Below are 19,762 nucleotides of genomic sequence, written 5' to 3' on the forward strand. Positions count from 1 at the left end.
TAGATTCCTGACCCTTAATACTTACAAGGTCATTCCTCAATATTAAAATATCTCCAACCCATTTCCTGCCTTGATGTAGCAGTTTAAGGCCCCTGAGGTCTTAGTGGTCACCTGGTCCTTCTCCATCATTTTGTCCATGGCACCCACATTGATTACTGCCTGGTCTCAACTTAGCCCAACTGCTGACCCAGTGTCTCTGGATTACATCATACTGTCTCTAAATTCTAAGGCCATCTTTTGATTGAAAAAATGATTGTTTAGGTGTTAATCTTTGGGGATGACATTTTAATTTAACTGAGACCATTGGAAACCTTACAGAATGGTCTTCTGGCCTGGCTCAGGTTTATCCCTCCTGTGCAGGCTCGAATTTTTTCAGGGTCCCAGAGTTCAAGAACGCTGACTCATGTTAACACATCTCACTGGAGACTGACATAGGAAACCAGAGTGCCAGTTCATTAATTTACAGTGAGTAATATAACTGTCAGGTAGACCAGATGTTCGCTTCATCCTGACCGACACGTTCTCTCCCTGAAGGCAAGTTTCTTGGGAAGTCCGACACTCAGAGAAGTGCCCGGGGGATGGGCAGTCAGACCAAGAGCACCAGGTATGATTGTCCTAATGCCCAGCTTCATAATGTGACACACCTGTTAGGCAGAGTGGGCACTTTGTTCAGGTGACAGTGGACCTGCTCCTAAGATCTGTACTTAGATGAGTTTTGTGACACTTTGCCTATGTGGCTACCCTTTCTCATGCTTCTATTTCAGACCTACTTCTTACAATGCCAAAGGTTCTCTCTCTTCACCCAGTAATATGTGTAGTGGGGGCATTAATTCTTGTTGGACATGAAGGCAAAACAGGAATTTTTGGATGGGATATTGTTTTGTCAGCCTCTAGTTGTGCTGTGCTGATAATAGTTTAATCCTCACAGGGAAAGTGATCCCAGGGCCTTGGGGAGTCAGTGCTGGCCCCTCTCCATTCCTCACTCCTTTACTTACTTCTTGTCATTAATCTGCTCACTATTCCTACACCCACAAGCTTTGTTCAACCTCAACCCCTTCCTGTACCAGCATCCCCTCATCCAACATCAGAGAGGGAGTGACTCGCCTGTTTCTCTCCTAGGCACCTGGTAAGGATCAGATGGCAAAAAAGTGAAGAGTGATTCTTTGTAGAGAGAAGGAATTCTGATGGTCATATTGCTGGTGGGCAGGATGGTCTTAATTCAGAATGTTTCTGTTGAACCTAAGATGGGTACCACTTGCAAACCACTTCACCCTCATACCTGATTCCATCCAGTTACTTAATACCTTTGTGTGTTCGTAAATCTCCTCACACAATCTCATTGGGAAGAATTTTATCTTTGTGTTTGGTAGCAATGCTTTTAAGATGTGATCACAAATGACAAATATATCTTCTAGTCACTGACACCCCAGTGCACACAAATGTTACTTGCTTAAGAGAGAGCAGCCACAACATAAAAATATCACAAATAGTCAGAATTATACTGACCTGACTGCACGTACTTTTTGACAGCAGTAAGAACTGTTTAATAATGTGAATCATTGCCAGTTGTATTCTCAATAATTCATGGGTTAGATCTTTACACTTTCATGAGTACCTGGTTGGACTTTGGAAGGTGACAGGAGAAGCAGGTTCCATTCTGTCTTTGGTTGGGCTGGTTGCTATGCTTATGCCTGATCTGCAAATTTCTCTTAGACCATCCTGGCTGTGAAGGCAAACATTCTTTTGGGTACTTTTGAAGGTGTGGTGGATGATTCTGTCTCCTCTAGAGCATGGGGCTTGGAAGTTTGCAGAAACTTCATGCTTATTGAGGGGAAGAACAGTCACTCTTCTGCCAATGGGACCTTTTCTGGGGCTTGCCCTTCCATTTTGGAAAACTCTGATGACCATTCATCTAGATTTTTGTTTCCTAGAGTATTACCACCAGGCCACACATTAATGGGAGTCCACCCACCACACCATTCACCGGAATACGAGCTTTTATAGAAATTACGCTAGGAGATAAATAATTAGACATGCTAACAACTACAAAAAGTACTGATGAGGTTGTCCAGCCCCTAATTGGAAGCTGGAACGGGAGCTGTTCCTCTATAATTAGCACATCACACTGTAACGTTAAGCCAGTCACTTTCCAATACCTGGTGGCTTCACCTTGCTGTCTATGTCTCACTGTAGGCGGGAGGAAGTGCCTGGCCTATTTTGGGTGAACAGAATGTGTGGCTTCATACTTGGTGAACAGGATGCATTTGCAACTTCATTAATTAAAAAGATAGCTGTTACTCTAAAAAAAAAAACAAACACGCACACACACACACACACAAAACAAAACCCCCCCACACAATTCATTTAATGACAGATATTTTAAGGATGCATGCTCATTTCAGGTTTTTCTGTTCACCCCAAGGATGTCTATATATGGATGGAGTGATCTGGTGAGGCAAACTCAGAGATGAGCTTGTTTTTGAGCAAGCAGGAGAGAAGGGTTGGTGAACCTTGCTCCCAGGATCAGACATGTATGTGAAGAGCCTGGACCTGGTCCTGCAGAAGCGTGACAAATGACTTCCCTGCTAGGGGACAGCTTGCTCCTCCAGGAACAGTTGTGTCCCATTCTCCACCGTGGAAAAACCATCAAAGTCTTTTTTGACATCTATGGTATGAAATAGTGAAGACGGTGCAGAAAGATGCTGTCTTGTACCTAATGACCTTGAGCTGAGAGGGGAACAGAAACAGCTCATTAGAGTGATTTAATGTGGTATTTTGTTAAAACTAAATCAAAATAATCTATGGAATGTGGCTGAGATGCATCTGAACTTGAAACACACAGGACTGTGCTTTATCTCTTTGTTTTCATTTTGCAGCGAAGAGGAATTCTAAATTTGAAATACTACAGAATAGGATGCTTTCCAAATTACTTTTTTTTTTTTTCCAAAACAGGCTAAAAATCTTGGGATAGCTGCATAGCAGGAAATAAACAAGACTCAGTTCTATATTTTTGAAGTTGCGTTACAAACAGAACTAAAAGGATAGAACGAAAGGAAAAGATATATTTAAATATATGCACGAAATGGGGGAGAGAAGAAGATTTCAGAAATAAGACCTAGAAAAATTGTTCAGTAAAGCTCACAAGCTCAAATTAGCCTTTTCTTTAATGCAGTTATCTATTGTTTTCCTGCAGAAGGAATTTTATTGTACTATTTCCCTCATCTCTTCTGAGAGAGAAAAAGCTTAGAGCTTTGCTTGCAAATTGCAGGTAGAGATAGCCTTGATCTTTACCCCTATGGAGTTTGTTAAAAGATATAAAAAGCTGCAATTCATGCATTATGAAGTGAATTTTTTCCCCCTAAATTGCATCAATAAAAAATAAAAAAAAAACTAAAAAACCAAAAACACCCCACCCAACAGTTTTTGAGAGGATTCTGAGACTCAGTAGGTGAAAAGGAACCTCCTCAATAGACTCTATTTTAAGTGTCTCTCTCAAACTCTTTCTCCTGCTTCTGTGAACACTTGGATAGAACTACTGTCTATTTATTTTAACTGTTGCTGGAATGGACAGCCCCAGAGGAGACAATGGGTCAGAGCTGTTGCCCCGATGTGGGTGTGAATATGGAGTACAGCACAACCTGTTAATTTCGGGTGCTTTGCTGGTGACTGCATTTTAATTGAGCATTGTTAATATGATTTATTTTTACCATTAATTAGCTATCAGAGTGAGTCTTTAATACCTTCAAAAACAGGAGAGAAGCATTCTGTAAGAAACTTTCATATTTATAAAAATAGAATTATATCTTTCTGATGACATTTTACCCATGTCTATTGAATTTCCATTGGGGAGAATAGAGTCCAAAACAAAATAAAATAACAACAAAAAGTCTCCTACTTTTCTCAAAAGTTAAGTTTCCTTTACATGTCTGTAAAAAAACAATACTGAAAATGGATGACTACTAAATTGAGAAACACATTTAAATATGTATATTTTTAAGTTGTCCCTACAAATGAAACAAGGCTTATGACCTTAGGTTCATGCATAAAATTTTGTCTAACACCTTGCATCTCTACCTCTATTAAACATCTGCAGACCACGTATTTGTGCCCAGGTGATTGATTGATTACCTGAGACCCTGAACCAACATGGAAAGTGACCCAGGGCCATTAAGGAGCCATTTAAGGTCATGCCTTATCCTAGAGGTCTCATTGATGCAGATCTTACTGATCACCAGAAGGTTCAAGAAAAAGAACGTCTCACAACTTCTAAGGAGTCCCTGCAAGTCACCCCCTTGAGATTTCAAGTTGAACGGACAGTTCTTGCAATTGTCACCTACCATACACTCAGTTTAAAGCAGTTAGGTCCTGGTAGATAAACATGACTCTTCTGGAACTCATATTCCATAGTTTGTGGACCACCACCTCAAAATCACACCTGACCTGGCTAGAGATGAACTTCTGGACCCTACTCTGGAGCCCAGACCTATGCATTATTTTATGAAGGATGCGCAGTTGTTAGGCACCCTGGAGTCTGAGAATCTCACTATGGCTGTGTCCCAGGATGGTGGGTGGTCTGCAGCAGTTAAGAGGCAAGACAACCCTCAGCTGATGGTGGATTTTGCAAAGATAGGTGAAGAGGAATATAAATGAGGCAGATGTCCTGGAACAAAGCAAATGGATTTTATGAGGGAAATCAACATTGAGATAGGAGAAGGAAGAAGTTTTAACGTCGTTGTTGGAAAGGAGGATGGTACCGAGGTATAGAAAAATGAGGATTGTTTACCAACTATTTTCAATTCCACAGAGCAGCAAGAATTTTAACATGAGGAAGATCTTCTTGAACCTAATATGTTAGCCTCTTATTAAGATGCTTCTAATGTTCCCTCCAGCACAACTATTTTCCTCTGTGTCAGGGAAGGATGCATTCTAGAGACAGAGATGGGCTCCAGAGTGAACCCTGATCTCTCACTGAGGCTCCACAGCAGTGTCCAGAGTCAGCACAGGGATTTCTGTCTGGCTAGGTAAGATACAGAAACCAGGGCCAAAACAGAGTCGGAGGGGTCAGAAAGGCAGAACAGTTGGCCACATGAGGGTCACATAGGAACAGTGGGCCCCTCCTGGTATAAAAGTGAGTGGAATATTTCCAGCAGGCAGAACTTGGATTCCCACTCCCACCCCTGTGCTCCTGGCCTGTGCCTCTTAGGAGACGTATCCCTCCTATTGCCTCCCGCTATGGGCCTCTCCAGTCCCCTAGCAGTCCACACAGGACAGGGCATGCAGGGCAGGCAGGGCAGGCAGAAAGAGGTGATTGGAAGTATTTCTCCCCCTCTGCCCAGAATCTCTCTGCTGTTAGGGTCACCCTGGGCCCCGGCTCACTGTTTATTTAAAAGCTCACTAACAAATTGCAAGTCAAATGTAGTGTTCCTGAGATGGCCTTCCTTATGTTTTTTTCTGGAGAGAAGCTTTCCAGGCTGAATTTACAATGGGCATTACTCTGCACCCTCCCTGGCTGAGCTGGCTCTTTCTCCTAGGAGACACTCCAGCCTCCAGCCCTTTCTTAGAAGCCCTGTGTGGCTCTTAGTGAGGTCATTGTCAAGGGCAGGGGCTCCACCCTTTGTCTGATGTTCCCATCACTGGTGATGGGAAGCTGTCTAAAATGCTCCATTTTAGGATCATCTTCTCCTTTTTGCAGCTGTTGGCATTTTTAAGTGAGCATTTTCCCCAAGGAAACTGTTTTGAGCAGTTTATTTTAAATTTTGTAATTGTAAACCGGTGCTTTAAACACTTATGTTGCAGGATATCCGACTGGCTGCATTTTCAGGGCTGGAGACATTGGTTCCCATAAGTCAACCTTGTCAGCGTGGCCACCAGCAACGAGGGTGTGTCTCCGAGGGATTCCAGCTCTTTGTCCAAGTCATTCTTCATCACATTGTACCCCATTCTGAAAGTTTCTCTCTCTGCTCAGCTAATTCCTGATGAGATTTTTCAGAAGCCTGGAATCTTCTGTATGATCAGAACCTTAAGCCTTCCAACGATTTTTCTTTCCTACTTAATATCTAGAGCAAAAAATAAAATTTCTTCCCTTCCTCTAGCTGCCTAGTCCTGAGAACACAAAGTCGGAAATGTGGCTATTCCCCTGCCCCATTTTCCCTGTAATTGAATTTCCATGCATTTGCTTTTGAGATGTTTGGCTGTTTCACATTTGTTAATGATATTTGTTGCCGTCATTGAAATGGCCAGACGAATTCCTATGTGGTTTATTAAAGGTTTAGCAATCCTGCTTGAATAAATTAAAACGAAGAGTGCTTTTTCAATGTCAGGCTTATTCTCAATTCCAAACCTCAGTATGTGCCTTCGAAAATCTGAAATTCATTTAACTTTCCTTAAAAAAAAAAAAGAGACCAGCTTGAACATCACGTTTTAACAGCATCTTAAAAATCAATTTAAAAATGATAGAAGCAAAGTGAAGAGAAATGTATTTCTGTGAAATGTTTTTTGGTAGCATGTGCTTTAAAAATCTAAGATACCTTAAATACTGTCATAAAAAAAACATACACTACAAAATGTCTTGGTTTCTAACTTCAGATCATAATGTTCTAATTTCACATCATTATGTAGAAATTAAGGCTATAAACATTGTTAATTATGCTTTCGTGTCAAGCCCACACACATTAATTTGGTGGTTGATGTCATTTCTGGTATATGGCACACATTTGTATCTACAAGATTTCAGATACACATTTATCTTTATGTTGGAGTGTGAGATTAGACAACTTAGTATACTGATAAATAGGACCGACACCCGGTCAATACCGGTCTATTTGTGTATCTCATTGTTCCTACTAGAGCCCTATTGAATCCTACTTCATTGTACTGCTGAAGGAATAGCCTGCAAAGCTCCAAGGCCATGGGGCAAGGAGAGGGGGTGATAGGCAAATACATTCCTGTGGGTTCCTGAGCTATTGCTGAGTCGTAATAATGATCATGACACAAATAATCACGGTAATAGTAACTCTAATATTTCAACTGAGAGGCACAATACGAGGTGTTTTCTATGCATTAGTTTGCTTAATTATTATAACAACCAAGTGAGGTAGGAAATGTCATTGTTTCCATTCCAGAAAGAGGTGAGTTACCAGAATGTACATTCGAAGAAAACAGGTGTTGGTCTATTTATTGACTGCAGATCCTTAGAACCAGTCACATGGGAGGTGCTCAGTAATCCAATAGTTGTTCAATGATGGATGAGTACACACTAGCATGTGGATTTCAACCTCTCAGGTGATCTGATTGGAAACCCCAGAGCTGGGACACTCCTGTTCTTATCTGATGTCCTTTTCCATCTGAAGCCAAAAGAGTCTCTGCAATTTCTCCCAAATGGTGGCTTCTTGTCAACTTTGATCTGAGAGCATTAATGACCGATTAATGATTTTCTCTTCTGGGGATTAGTAAACTACAGCCCCCTTTCAAACTCTTCTATTACACTAGGTAAGGATTATTTTGAAGACTAATGCAAACTGAGTGTAATAATTACTGCTAATATATATTGACTACCTATTATGAACCACACAGCATGCTATGACCATATCATACACATCAGATGATTTAATGTCTTCAGCGATGATTTGATCCTCTTGTTGATGATTTGAGACCATGACTAGTCTCTCTACAGCTGAGGAAGATGTGGATGAGTAGATTAAGGAGTTCCCAGAGTCACTAATTTGAGTTTGTGTTCAGTACTGACCTTATATTTTTGCTCCCTCAATGCACTCTCTTCCAATGCAGTATATTACGTCTAAGAGGCCAATATTGCATCTATCGATAGCTTGCTCTTTTTGTGTGTTCTGATGATATAATTTGTCTGGACTTTATTCCCTAGTTTGTGAAACAATGGCTGAGAAGAACCAAGTTCTAAAAGGGAACTGACTATCCTTCAGACTATCCCACTATTTTCTCCAAAAATTAGATGCAGAAACTGGGCACTAATTGAAATATTTACACAAATTTTCTTTCTCAAATACCACCACCAAATTATGATATTCATAGGTGAAAGATGGCTCAAATCACTTTTGAAGTGCATTAATTTGATCTTGAATGTATCATTACAATGCAACATTTTCTAGAGCAAAAATTAAAAATATAATAAAAGAAACATTAATTATAATTCAAAAAACACACATGGTGATGGCAACGCTTGATGATTATTCAAATAACAAGCCACACACCATATTTAAACACATCGTTCTTGCTATGTATAAGATGTTAAGTAGTTTGCAGTATGTAAACACTATCAACCATAGTGTATTCAGTGTAATTAAGCTGCAGAAGCTAACATTTAGCAGAATATCTTAATTTATGCTTGAGAATGGAAAGATGAAAAACAATCAGATCAATGCCATTCCCTTCTAAATAGATATTAACATTTTGTCAAAGTACCAATTGGGTCAGAAAAATGAGGAGGCATTGGCCTCAGGGCATTGGGAATTGAGGAGTCCAGCAGAGAGTGAGGGAAATGAGCGCCATTGCAGAGACATGCCAGGGTTTGGTTTAAGTTAAACATTAGCCTAATCAATTACAAGACTTTATATTTCTCTCCCTCTTCTTTGCTTTCTTGTTCTTTAAAATCCTTTACAATCTAAATCAGCAATATATTTGAATAGACAATTGGTTATTTTTCTATAACTTCTGTCAATTTTGTAATTTTCAACCATGTTAGGTTCCATATAAAAGCCAAACTGAAAAGCATCTGGTAGGCCTGTAAATGCAAAAATTGACTGTATTGCCCTGGCTGGTATGCTCAGGGGCATAAGGGGTTGTGCGTTCAATTCCTGGTCAAGGCCATGTAGTTGGGTTTCAGGTTGATCCCATTCACTGGTAGGGACATGTGTGGGAGGCAACTAATCAATGTCTCTCTCTCTCACATCAATGTTTTTCTCTCTCCCTCTCTCATCCCTTCCCTCCACTCTCTAAAAATCAAATATCCTCAGGCGAAGATTAACAAAAAAATTTGACTGTATTGATAAGGATGAACACATTAGTTGTTGTCTACATCAGTGATTATTCTAGTTAATACATCTTTTTAACTCCATTAGGTTCACCTGGATGTAACCATAAACATTTACTTTTGTAATTAAGAAGATATGACAGTAAGCATTAAACACACACACACACACACACACACACACACACACAAACAAACAAACAAAATCCCACAAACAAATCAGAGAGGCCAGGGTGGGTCAGTCCCTTTCATAGACCCAGAACACCAATTAGTCTGGTTACTTGTCTTCTCATTGATTGAAAACTTCATTCACCCATCTTACCTAAACGTTATGGGGAGCTTATGGACGGTGCCATCCAAGAGGCGTTCAATGGATGGCCCGACCACTCAGTCACATCTGTGATTTAGTGGGTGTTTGACACTTACCTTCTACAGGATTTTTAACTAAAGCCACAGTAAGTCTGTTTTATTCATTAGGTTAACTCCAGAACCTGTTTGTTAAATTCACTTTTGTGTAATCATGACCAGACTTAAACTTGGAATTAATGTGAAATAAACATTTTTTTTGACAGTAGGGATATTTTTCAGTCTACATTATCAAAATTTTTTCCCTACCAGGGTAGCATTTTATGTGTCTCTTGAGTGTCCTACAAACTCCCACTCTTAATGGTGTGTTCATGGTGAAATTGATGTGTTACTGCATCAGGACTCTGTGTGCTATTATAATATTTTATGGTTGTAAACCATTTTGAGCTGGTGCGTGTGTGTGTGTGTGTGTGTGTGTGTGTGTGTGTGTGTGTGTAAAGCTCTTAAGTCTAACTAGAGCAACATAGCACTAATAATTATATTGACCCAATTAATCTAATTAAATTGCAGCTAGATAAAATTTTGTATATGCCATTTGTCTACATTAACATTATGTAAACCTTTTCTGCCTGTCCATGCTTTTTATATGCAGTATTTCCTTTAGCACTTCATGGACTTCGGATGTTACAGCAGGTTAGAACTCATTTTAACAGCTTAGTAAAACTGGATACCGAATGGCTAGGAGAAATTGGAAGATGAGCAACCAAGGAAAGTGACTTTCTGTTATAGTAGATTTCAGAAACTTGAAAGTACAAATGTGTTCAGTGAGAAAAATTCAGTTTTCATAGCTACCCCATGCATTTTTTTTTTTTTTTGCTGATCTCCCATTGAGTTTGTAGTATGTTAAGAAGTCTTTTGTATCATTGTAAATAGAAGGTATAACATTCATTCAGCAGTTAGAAAGCAAAATATTAAATTAAATATATCTGAAATTTATATATTTATATATATGGTGTGTGTTACCATATTTTTTAGATTATCTATGGGAAAATCTAGAATATTTAAATATTTTAATCTGAACTTTAAAAAATTAAGGATTTTCTCATGAGAAAGAAATGGCCAATAATGTATCAAAGTTAAATATTTACACATATAAAAGTTAAACTATTACAAACATGAAAATAGTTGCCAGCATCGATTATTGAATTTTAATATGCTCTACAGAGTAAGTAGTAATCATTTAAGCCTTGTGTAACCCCATGAGATGGGTGCTAGTAGCTTCCTCATTTCACAGGCCAGGAAACGGAGACACAGATTATTTAAATATCTTGCCAAAGTCTAGTCTACAGTTGGAACCCAGGCAGTCTGACTTCAAAGATACAATCTGAGCTCTTAAACACAAACCTATGCAGTTTCAAAACAAAAGCAAAGCTGTTGTTTCATCTAAAAGACTATCACACTGAGATAATCTGCAAGGTTTTTCCCCCAATAAATTTCATCAGAAAATAAATAGTCTCATTGTGCTCCTCTAAGCACTGCCTCACCTGACCTTATGAAGAGTTTTAAGGATGGTGTATGATGAAAAATGCCCAATTATCTCAACTCCTTCTTGCTACAGAAATGGCCTGGTTACTGCACAAGGTGTGTTGGGAAAGCAACAATGAAAGGGTAAACCAGATACTGAAGCACGGCGATTTCTGCAGGATCTAATGCAGATTGGGACAGGTGATAAAGAGTGGCCCACGCAGGCTCAAAAATCAGTTCCCAAAGGAATGGAATGGGTCAGAGGAAGTTAGTGAAAGCTAGTAACGCCACTGTCCTCCTAGGAAGGGAAAGGGAGGAAAGAGTTTCGGCCAAAAAACCGACAGAGAAAATAGTTCATAAGAAGCCTCATTTTTCTTTGTGGATTGATGACCTTCCTGGGAATTTGAGGGGCTGAGCTCTGGGGCTGTAATGACCAACGTTGACGATGGTGTATCAGATGTCTACTACTGCTCAGCAAACCTCCCACAACTCAGTGGCTGATGACAACAGCCACCTGTCTAGTGAATCTGAGTCCAGGCTTTGCTCTGCGGACTCAGGCTGGCTCTCTGGAGTATTGGCTCCAAATTGTCAAGTTATTAAAACACAAATAAAATCTCAATAAATTAAGAAAACACACACCTGAAAATGGAAGACATATTGGTGGATGTTAATCAGGGGCGGGGAACGTTTGGAAGCCATATAAGGCCTGCAAAATCATTCGATCTGGCCCTGCCAAGGCATTAGGGGTGAGTTAATTAAATGTTTGACCAAATATAGCAGGCTAATTTTCAAGTTGATAATTTTGTATGGCCCTCAAATTATGTTTTAAATATCCACATGGCCCTTGGCAAAAAATGGTTCCTTACCCCTGATGTAAATAAACATTTTCTGTATTAAATAATAATAATAATAATAATAATAATAATAATAATAGAATGTTTACAGAACAAAATAATCATCAATTTTTTTTTCATGTGAAAACATGAATAATTTTACCCATTAGAAGAGAAATGCAAATTAAAGCTTCATGGAAATTCAGTTCTCTCCTATCTGATTTGCAAAATAACCCAAAGTTTGAGAAGATATTGATGATGAGACAGTGGAAAAATAGACATTTTTATATATGTGCAATTTATAAAGATAATTTGCCAATATTTAACAAAATTACATATACTTAGACCCTTTGACAATAAAAATCCTCTAAAAATCTCACCTGCTGTGGACTGAAGGGTCCCAGGTTCGATTCTGGTCAAGGCTTATACCTTGGTTGTGGGCACATCCCCAGTGGGGGGGGTGTAGGAGGCAGCTGATTAATGTTTCTCTCTCATCGATGTTTCTGACTCTCTGTCCCTCTCCCTTGTTCTCTGTAAAAAATAAATAAAATATATTTAAAAAAAAAAGAATCTCACCTGAATAGATATCTCTACAAAAATGCATGAACTTACACGTAGGGCTATAAAATTTTGTGAATACAAAATATTAGCGGCAACCCCAATGTCCAGAAATAGATGGCTAAATTAATAAATAGCGATTTAGGCCACAGTGGAGGATTAGCCAACTTGAGAGGAATGAGGAAAGTCTCTATATTCACATCATCTGGGTGCTGATCTGAAATGAAAACAGAAAGGGCAAAAAGGTGGGTAATTTGGCTGTATTTTGGTTAAGAAAGGGGCAAAAGTTCATAAGTTATAAACTTTCATGAAGAATATGTGATGGGGATGTTTTTAATGTAGTTTGTAAAGATTTTACATTCTGATACCAAACCTGCTAATTATAGTATTATTAAGAAAAGAAAGACCAAAAAAATAAATCTAAGAATATAAATATAGAAATTCTAAATGAAATACTAGAAAATTAAACAAAGAAATAATACAGATAGAGTTGCAAATAAATAATATATGGTTTATCACATTCTTAAAAAAGCCACATTCTTTCTGGGCTCAGACATAACTTGTTCATATTCTGATTTTACCACTCACCGGATATTGAATCTAGTTAAATAAGTTTACTCGTTTGGCAAATGAATATGAAAAACTGTATTTAAGTCATATTATTATTCAGAAATTAAATGAGATAGACATAACACATTTAGCTCTTAGGCTCCCAGTGATAAACAAATGTTGGCTATGATTATTATGTTAAAGGAGGAAAACCACATTACTTTGACTAATGTCCAAAAGGTATTTAGTAAAATGTAATAACTTTGCCAATTAAAATACACATTCTCTATATTACCTAAGATTAGAGAGATGCTGGGACAAAGGATATTCATGTCAAACTACAAAAAAAATTATCTTACTAAATGTACAATATAATTGACTAAAAAGCCAAGCATGAGAATAATTCCCCAGAAAATTAACAAAATAATTGTATTACTATTATTATTAAATATTTTCTAGAAGCTTCTAGGCATTATAGTTAGATGAGAAAAATAAATAATAATACCCATCAGAAAGGGAAAGAAAAGTGTCCTTATTTTTAATTAATATAATTGTTCATCTAAGATGTTCCAGTGAATCAAGTTCATCTCTTCTAATAACATGAAGCATTTTATGTGGTCTCTGCTTTGACAAAATAGAAAGTTGCATTTGTCAATATATTTCCCTTGAAACACTATTTCTCTGAACTAATTCTTATGTGAAATAAATGACTCAATGGTCACTTATTTATGTGAGACACTCTATGGCCTTTTAAAGGTTCTTTGAAATTCCATATGTTAAAATAATTAGAAAGCTCTCAAAAATGTGTTTGTAATAATTTACTTATTCTGAAATTTTTAATTTAGTGTCTACAGTATGTTATTTGCTACATCATTGCTCTGTGAAGTTTATGGTGTGGCATGTGGCTAGAGAGACAGAAATTAATGCAATAATAGCGTAAACAAAGGTGAACTAGCAGCTGTGTTATAAACAAAGGGAGGTCAGGAAGGAGACATGCAGGAGGTTACTCCTCTAGACTCACTACAAAGCGGCAAGGGAGGAACAGAAAACATTTTATCTGGAAAGGTTGTATGTACAAAGATCCTTGGTAGACAAGCATGGTGAGTGGAAGCTAAAAGAAGGCCACTCCGGGTAGTGAGCAAACAGAGTGAAACATGCGATGAGATGAAGGTGGACAGGGCTTTCTGGAGATTTCCAGGAAATACTGCCTAAATTCTGGGAGCGATGGTAAACCATTAGGAGGATTTGAAACAAGGCAGAATATTTGCCTTGTTTCCAGCCCCACTCCTCTGAAGGGGCAGAAGAATATCTGCATATTTATTTATTTTAAAAATATATATATTTTATTGATTTTTTTACAGAGAGGAAAGGAGAGGGATAGAGAGCTAGAAACATCGACCAGCTCCCTCCTGCACATCCCCTACCAGGGATGTGCCCGCAACGAAGATACATGCCATTAACTGGAATTGAACCTGAGACCTTTCAGTCTGCAGGCCAGCGCTCTATCCACTAAGTCAAACCGGTTTTGGCAATATCTGCATTTTTAAAGGGTTACTCTTTATAATTTTCAATAAAAATAAACCCATAATAATAGACACATGAAAAAGTAAGCTAATAGAGAACCAGAGCAACAGAAAATTATATGAGACTGTGATATAGAATTGTATGAATAATGCCAGGAAATATCAGAGACATATTTTAAATAGGTTCAGAGAAAAAAAAGATGGCTCCAAACAGGCCTGTAGCTTGAAGCCTTGACAAAGAAAAAGCAGAAGTTCTCTGTATCTATTTTCCCCCATTTTCTCTGTCAAGGAGACTAATCCTCAAACTGAAAAGGGTAAAAATAAATGTTGCTTCAAGGTAGCAGAAAACAAGCCTGTGGACGGATTGACATAGATCACCCAGCAACTGAAGAGTTTTGGCTTTTGGCTTACATATCACTGGACATCACGGAACTTGAAGAATGAGAAGCAGGTGTTTGGTCCTATCCTGGAAGAGATCTGCCAGAGGAAGAGGGCTGGGAACAAGGCTAATATTCTGGTTTTCAAAGAGAGTAATGCAGAAGGCAGAGCTTATTAAACAAAGATTGGAACACTGTGTTTCAATCCTGAGCAAATTTCAGAGTGCATTGGAAAGGGTCGGTAAATACATAGGAGAAGATTTCATTGCAATGAGCTGCAGGCACTTCTCAAGGAGCAAAAGATGTCAGATTAAATTAAATTCCCCTGTTAAAGGGATTATTAAACTGAAAGGCCAAGGGGATTCCTGAGAGTGCATGCTATCCATGTGCAGAAACTGCTTCCCAAGATTTTGGGATGTCTGGGAGTCAACATAAGGAGATTGCCACTATTTCCCAGGAAAATCAGTTTCAGCAGGTACTTAGTGAAAGGTGGTGTTTTGACAGAAAATTGAATGTGCACCAGGTCCTGGTCTCCTCAACTTTCTTTAAACTTTCTTTCTTTGATCACCCCACTACTCTGCCTTCTGCCCTGCTAGAGAAAGGGTGGTCCACTCTCTCTCTCTCTCCTGTGGAGTGGGGCCATATGACAAATTTATGATCAACAGGATGCAAAAGGAAGAGGCTAGTAAACTCAGTGTCCCCTCCTTGGTTAAATTTATTCCTAAATATTTTATTGTTTTTGGTGTTATTGTGAGTGAGATTATTTTCTTTATTTCTTCTACAGATAATCTGCAGTCATATGTATATGCAAATACCACTGATTTCTGTGTTGATTTTATATCTTGCAACTTTACTGAATGTGTTGATTAGTTCTTTACAGGTTTTTTCCTTTGGTAGAGTCATTAGGATTTTCCCTCTATAATATGATATCATACACAAACAAAGAAAGTGTTACTTCTCCTGCTCCAATTCAGATCTTTTACTTCTTTTTCTTAACTGATTGCTATGATTAGGATTTCTAGTACTATACTGAATAGGAGTGATGAGAGTGATCCTTATCTTGTTCCTGATCTTAGAGGAACACTTTCAGCTATTTACCACTAAATGCTATGCGAGTGGTCATATGTAGCCTTTATTATGTTAAGGAATGTTACTTTTATGTCCACTTTGTCAAGAGTTCTTTTTAATCATGAAAGATACTTCACTTTGTCAAATGCATTTTCTGAATATGTTAAGATAAGCACACGATTTTTATCCTTCATTTTGTTAATGTAGTGTATCATATCAGGATAATGCTGGCCTCATAAGGTGAACTTGGGAATGTTCCCTATTCAAATATTTAGAAGACTTTGATAACTAGATTTGGAGAAACATTCTTTAAATGCTTTCTAGAAATTGACCAGTGAAACCATCTTGACTTCTTGTTGTTGGGAAGTGGTTGATTACAGATTAAATCTTCTTAGGCATTTGGTCTGTTCAGCTTTTTTATTTTTTTATGATTCAGTATTGGTAGGTTATATATTTCCAGAAGTTTATGTATTTCTTCTAGGTTCTACAATTTGTTGTTATATAATGGTTTGTAGTGGTCTTATTGGATCTTTTGTATTTCTGTGGTATCAGTTGTAATTCTTTCTCTTTCATTTTTATTTTGTCTTCTGTTTATTTTCTAAACAGAAGGTTTAGAAAATAAACAGAAGACAAAATAAAGGTTTATCAATTTCACTTATCTTTTAAAAAAACACAGCTTTTTATTTCCTTAATTTTTTTCTATTATTTATCTGATATCTATATCATTAATTTTAGCTCTGATCTTTGTTATTTTATTCTTTCTGCAAACCTTGAGTTTAGGTTGTCCTTTTCTAGTTTCTTGAGGTATAAAGTTAGGTTGTTTACTTGAGGTTTTTTTTTTTTTTTTTTTTTAATGTGGATTAATATGTATCTCATCTCTTGATGTGGAAAAGTTTTCTAAGCCAAAAAGCAATGGGATAAGTATGAAAACTGACAGACTTGACTAGATAAAAATGGTTCCTTCATTGAAGGAAAAATATAGAATATTGAATAGCAGCGAAGGAGGACTGTTTATGCTACATAAAGAAATCATGTGATCAATTAGAAAAGCCATTGGAAGCCTAGCAGATAAACAAAGGACATCAAATAACTCACAAACTTCTAACACTCATATGGCAAAAGTTCAATGATAATAATCTCTTAACATAAAATTTCATAAATATTTCCTCCAAAAGGGTAACAATGTTGACGAGCATCCGGTAAACCACCATCAAATGACACTGGGCAGAGAAAAGTTGTTTCAGTGTTGTTGGACGTCAGTTTGACAACATGAGTCAGTATCCTTTGATCAAATAATTTGACTTTAGAAATAAATCCTAAGACAACAACAACCAAAACTATGGAACGAGTTTTATATACAGTGTTCATAATGGCAAAAAAACTATTTAAGTGGCCAGGAGTATTTGAGAATGGGGGGCAAACCATTGGCCATGATGGCCATGTTGTCACTACTCATGAAATTTATGAGGCATCTTAAGTAACTTTAGAAAATTTTAGGAACTTAAAGTCCAAATTATGCATAGGGCAATTGTAGGTGCTCTTCTTTCTCATTTGTTTTCTCATTGCCTGTTTCCACATTTTTTATCATGATCATGTATGACTTTTAGAACAGGAAGAAGATGCTCACATTTTAGAAGGAAGCAGATGCCCATCATGTGCGCTTGTGTGGGCGAGGGTGTGCTTGAACTCAGGCAGGGCTGGAGATGGGAGGGTGTGCTTGCTCCCAGCACCAGTGGGTGTTGATTATTGGGGAGTTTATTGGAACTAAATGCTTGTAATTATGTTATCAAATTATAGCCACCAAGGCATCATTTGAGACCTGTGCTAAAAATACCACCCTGGGTTCTTGCTCATCCCGTGGGTGCTCTGGGTTTTCCTGTGATGTGTGTCTAGCTTTATGGGATGCCTATGTCAGGCCTGCTGAGGCCGATATGGCCGTCATTCTTTCTAATAAACCTTTGATCTGTTGAATGGTGACTACAAAGCCTACAGCCAAGGTACCGGCGCAGGGAGAGTTTCACAATATGTGTGTGAGAAAGGATGGGTCCCAGGGGCTGCCTTGCTGAGCCTGAAACAGCTAATTGGGCCTGTTAGGGTCAGCAATTAGCTTTGAGCTATTCAGAACTTCTGACAGGCCACCTTTGTCTGTAAACCAGCTCTTCATTGAACAATAACGCACAGCCATCAGGAGACACTCCGCAGCACAAAGCTGGAGGAGCATCCTGGGGTAGAGAGAGCTTTCCTGGCTGTGGAATTCTCCTGCCATTTCCCGTCCTCACTCCCCCCGCCCCCCTCCCTGCCAGTCAAACCTAGGGATCGCCGGGTCCATGTGAGGACAGCACAGGCCAATTCCTTAATGAGAGAAACATCATTTTCTTTAATCTCAATTAATCCATTTAAGAAAAAAAATACTAAAAATTTCATATTGGAAGAACCCCAGGGTTATGTTCTTTTTTTTTCAGGGATGAAAAGAATATAAAGTATTTTGCTTTAGCAATGATCTACTGGTATTGTTTTAAAGGTTAGTAAGAGTGACATTTGGAAAATAAAACTTTAGAAAAATCACGTCTGGGCAGTCTGAAAACTTTGAGTCCTGCTTTGGGTGGTTGAGAAGGGAACTTATGAAGCTTTGCCTTGTCCTCCGAAGGCCTTTCTGCTTCCCATTGTTTGCTCTTCATGTCTGAGAAAGAAAACTATGTCATCCTTTTCAAAATAACCCCGCAGTTCTGTAAAAAAAATAGCCCATCTACAATGTTACCTGCTCAAGGCCCAGCTGTGGATTTTGTTTGTTTGTTTTTTTGCTTATTTTTGCTTCTTGGAGGTGGAGGTGGGGTTCAGCTCACTCCAGCTAGTCTGGTCCCTGGAGCATTGTAAATGGAAGCACAGCCCTGATTTGGGGCACTTCACCATGACTTCTGCACATAGTGGGGGAGGACTTCCCAAGGGGTTTCTGATGGCTTCTGCCCAGTGACTCTCATGTCGGTTCTTCCATCCTTTCCCGAAGACACGAAACGGCAGCACGCAGGGAGAGGCACCTAGCGGTCTCCAGATGATAGACAGCTCTATAATTTCAGCATTATTTTAATACAATGTAAGTGCCTTATATATTTGTGCAGCTTCATTTTACATCTACTTTTGAGGATAATTGATTTGTACTTGTCTCTGCTAGATTCCCGTAATTTGCCTCCTTTCCTGCTTTTTCCAGTTTTTCCCGTGGCCCTCCTAGATCTCCAGCCTCGCTACAAACAGAGAAGCACCCCCGCCACGCTGTCTGTGTCCTGCAGCCTCTCATTTGTGGAAGGCCCCTTCCTGCATGAGAAGGTCAGACTGGTGGGACCATCAGCTGAGTTCAGGCATTCAGTGCAATGTCTGTTAAAGGGACAGGAACTGCCCTGGTTGACTTGGCCAAGGCTCTGCTGGTGAGCAAAGCAGGTAGGAGACCTGTTGGAATTTCCAAATATCCTTCAAGAGCATAATGGAGCTGATTGATTAGGTATAAGCACATGTCCATTATCTCCTGCAACAGCGGCTCTCAAAGGTCTGTCACTAGGGGAAAAGGTTGGGGAGATGGGAAGCATATGATATGGCGGACACCTTGAAAAAATGTAATTCTTCTATTTCTCTTAGCTGCCAGTTTTTCATCAAGAAACCAGCATCTCATTTCCTGCTAAAAGTTTACAGTTCTTTTTCTTTTTCCTTTTGGGGAGTGTGTTTCTACACCACTGAGCTGACAGCTAAGTTTTTTTCCTCTCCCCCATGTAAGGCCAACTGTGGGCCGGCCTGACAGTTAATGAGAGGGGGATACCAGCCACACCTGTACTTCTCGTGGTTGACATGCCATCAGCCAGTCCTCCCAAAAAGAGTGGTTTGGGCCAAGGCTTTTCTGAGAGTCACAATCCAGGGACACCAGGAAATGGAGCAGCGTTGTAGGCAGACATCTCCTGTGTCATTTCCAAGAGGCATGGAAGATTGGGGGGGGGGGAGGACAGGAAGGGAAGGGAAGGCACATACATGCAGCAAGAG

Source organism: Pipistrellus kuhlii, unplaced genomic scaffold, assembly GCF_014108245.1.
Source record: "Pipistrellus kuhlii isolate mPipKuh1 unplaced genomic scaffold, mPipKuh1.p scaffold_m20_p_6, whole genome shotgun sequence".
Classification (NCBI taxonomy): domain Eukaryota; kingdom Metazoa; phylum Chordata; class Mammalia; order Chiroptera; family Vespertilionidae; genus Pipistrellus; species Pipistrellus kuhlii.